General features: G+C 35.2%; 1 long non-coding RNA gene across 2 annotated transcripts; it reads left to right on the top strand.

The window, feature by feature from the left end:
• The first annotated feature begins 217 nt into the window (after positions 1-217).
• On the top strand, positions 218-1,357 carry LOC140694115 (uncharacterized). Of its 2 annotated transcripts, none has more exons than XR_012069868.1 (2): positions 218-359; positions 1,275-1,357. It is a non-coding gene; the product is annotated as an uncharacterized lncRNA (long non-coding RNA). The 2 variants fall into 2 exon arrangements; XR_012069869.1 differs by having other exon boundaries at positions 233-496.
• Positions 1,358-3,760: the final 2,403 nt, after the last annotated feature.

A 3,760-nucleotide genomic window follows, 5' to 3' on the forward strand; every position in this document is an offset into this window, starting at 1 on the left:
TTAAATTATTTAAAAAGATTTTGTGGGGATAATATTTGCAGATCACACTATAAAAATAAGTATCCTATATGTTTCATTTTAACTGGATGAATGAGAAATAAACACTGGCTTAATGTTACACTTGAGTTGCTAGGAGACCAGTCGTTTTGTGATGTCGCATCTTCTCAAGTTGAGAACCATTGTGATGGCCTAGCAGTTTATCTGTGCAGGCCTGCCAGAACAGCATTTGTAGCTGCAGTGCTCAAAAACATGCAGATTAGAAAAGTAGCAGTAGAAAAAGTTATTTGAGATGACACCTGTTTCTTCAGAAATTCAAGATGTGTCTCATAAAGACGGACCAACTGGTTCAGGAAACTCTGGTAGATCTCTATTGTGTGATCAAACAATCTCTGGGGACTTGTCTTGAAGTCTATGTTTGAAGAAAATGCTTTTCAGGCTTTGTCTGAAGAATCCTTGATAAAAAGACCATGTTACATACATTGTGTCTCAGAATCAGGTGAAGATAATGATTTTCGTTCTCTGACATTTCCAGGAAAACTCTGGAAAATGGCTGTGAGTGACCAATTTAAATCCATCTGGTGGGGTTATACTGGATCTTCCATAGTGATTGGTGAAGCTGTCTTTAAGAAGGAAGTGTTGGAACGATAGGCCCCTTTCAGATTATTTGAAACTGGAAGTATGAAAAGTTTACTTAGACAGCTTAACATTTATGGGTTTAGTAAATTGTGGCAGAATTTGCAAAAATCTTCTTGTCTAGCTGACTTTCTGGCAGAAGAGAAAGAAGTCTCTGTTTTAAGCAAGGAATTCAGTAATTGTAGTTATGACTTGGTAACGTATATATAAAATTTTATTTTGTATATCAAAATATGGTAATATAAATGTAAAGCAAGATTTTGAAATTCTATAAAACTACAAAGGCTGAAATTCTTTATTTTTTCTAAAAATTAAGACAGTGCCTTAACTATTCAAGATTATGCAAAACGTTCCTAGCAACTATGAATCTTAAAAGAAATCTAAATGAAGGTATTAAAGCTTTTTTTTAAAAAGTTGCTTTCACCGTTGCTGCAAATGCTAACTTCTTAAATTTGATGACTATTCTATTTAAATGTGTATATTCCAAATATGGAATTTCAAAATATAGTCAGCATTGTACACATTTTTATGATAATATCATTGCATAGTAAACGTGAAATCTGAGATTTTATAGGTTAGGCTTAATATAGTCTTGTGTTTTGTTTTAAAATATTACTAAAATTTTTCTCCTTTGGTTTTAGCTACAGTTCTGCCATAATCGAAATCTTAAACGAGGTTGTCCCCAGGTTTTAGTGAGAATAAAAAGAAGAGTTGTGAATAAAAATGGCTCTCTGGTATTTTCATTGGCTTAAGATTTCAAAAAGAAGCACTTTAAAGCAGAGGGTAATGTGCATAACCATAATTCTGGTTTTGTGGCTGACACTAGTGTAGAAAGTTCATTTTTACTTTCTGCAAATTTAAACATGCCTCTAATAAGAAAGCCGTCTACTAGCCACGTACTTGGTGATACAACTAACCTGATCAGAGGTGATTTTTCTCCTCCATCATCAATGTCATTTAGACCACCAGAACAATATTGCAGTGGATCAACGTGCTATTTTAAATCAGTTGACCACTGTCCACGGGCACTCTCAAAGCAGCTACAATGAAGCAAATGGCTGTGGTGTGAACTTCATTACAACTACAACTTCTAGTTCTCAGTAAAGCATCTTGTCTCCCATACAGAGCAATTATTTTGGACTAATGGTGGAGCCTTCTACTTTTCCAAAAAGATATCACAACATATCTGCCAATGAAGGTCTTTTCCTAAACTTCAACTGGGAGTACCCCACGGTTTCCAGTGCCAGTGATAGCTGATACATCAGCTACCTCTCTTTCAAGGCCAACTTATCAGCCAACCTCAGTTTATGAATGTCATGCTAATTACAACTGATCTAACAGAGGACTACCAGATTATGCAGGATAACAAAGATTAATATTGATTTGGCATATGTCGACAAATATCTGCAATTTTCTTATTTGAACAACAAACATAGATGTGTACCTGTATTTTCATTATTTTTTTTAAAATAGAGTAAAGAGTTATACTGGAGACTAAGATAACATTTAAAGAAAAAAAGAGATATTTGATTGATATGATCATTTGATGGAACAATATGGGTATAATTTTAAATAATTTCTTGGAAGGAAGAATAGAAAATGGAAGAATTTGGAAAAAGAATATAACATGGAGAGAGGTAAAAGTACTAAGTGATTTCTGGTTCATCCTGGAAAGTATTAAAAGTGTTAAGTCAGGGTAGTTTGGAACGGATGATAAATGCAGGAACCGGCCCAGGGATCATGGTCTCTTTTATGTGATTCTTGGAATCATAAAGGTCACATGATGTAGACTCGGATGGCACAATCAGAATGTGGTAGAATTTAAGAAGTAATTTTATCTATGGTCTTCTTTGTGCTGTTCTCAAAGCATTCCAATTGATGCTTTTTTTCCTGTCCTGAAGAATCTATGCTCTATTTTATAGTCAATAATTTATGTTGCTTTTATGTTCCAGCCAAAGGCAAGCTTACATCCTCAGGGTGGCAGTTAATGCCTTTCCAACTCTAAGCACACAAACTAAACATAATTTAGTCATTCCTTTATAGATCTGGCATCTGACTACCTTAGCATTTCTTTATGTTTCACTATTTCTGGAGATACATCGATTGAAATACTTGTCAAGAGAGTTAGCTCCAAACTCACAACTTTTGCTCCAGCTAATCCTTGGAGTTAGGATGTACTCCTTTTACCTACTAAGATTTTCCCAGTCCCAGCACAAAAACCACCTCCTCCAGATGTTTTCTGTCTATCCCCCTTTCCTTGTCTAACTTGGATAATAACACAGTAAGCAAAGCACATGCCACAGGATGAGTTTTAGTATTTAGTGAATGAAAAATACATGTTGAATTTAAGCAAAATCTACTTTCCTGAAACAACAAAACTCTCATAGTTTTCAAACTATTTCGTTATGGTCTATACACTTCACCAAAAACTAGCTGTTTTCATAGCACAAGGACTATTCATTCAAGACAGTAAGTTGAGGTAGGTACAAGAGGTAAAGTATTATTTTCCTTTTAATTCATGCCTCCAGAGGCCTAAAGCATTCCATTCTCATTTGCTGGATTTTTTTCCTGTCTCTTCATCACCCACCCACACAAAAGCGCTGATTCTCTTCCCCTTACCAATAAGTATACTGCCTTCTAATTAATTTACTTCTTAGAATCAGAGCATTGTCCAGAAGAGACCGTGTCATTGCAAACATTTAATGCAGGAATATACACCCCACATAAATTGTGTCCTTTCTAACCTTCACACAGGAAGTACCTAAGTGGTACTAGACCCTTGGTTGGGGTGGTCGCATTCAGTAACCAAATTGCAATCTAAAATGTGTGGACTAGAACAAGGTGAGGGTGGTAGAATTAAAAATTTGTCCAACTGCAAGAATACCAAATGTATACAGATTTTAGGAAATATAAAATATTCATGGAAGACTTTGATTATTTCCCATTAATTTAAAATAAAAGGTGAAGCATTTTCAGAATGTGAAATACCCTGAAATGCTGGAAAATTGTTGGCAAGGTCAGGGAGCCTAAGGCTTCTGCTCACAATCATGCAGAAAGTGTCAGCTGATAAGACTGGAATGGCAACATTGAGTCCTGAAAATGTGTCACCATATGTGAATAAGCCTTT

Source organism: Vicugna pacos, unplaced genomic scaffold, assembly GCF_048564905.1.
Source record: "Vicugna pacos unplaced genomic scaffold, VicPac4 scaffold_20, whole genome shotgun sequence".
Classification (NCBI taxonomy): Eukaryota; Metazoa; Chordata; class Mammalia; order Artiodactyla; family Camelidae; genus Vicugna; species Vicugna pacos.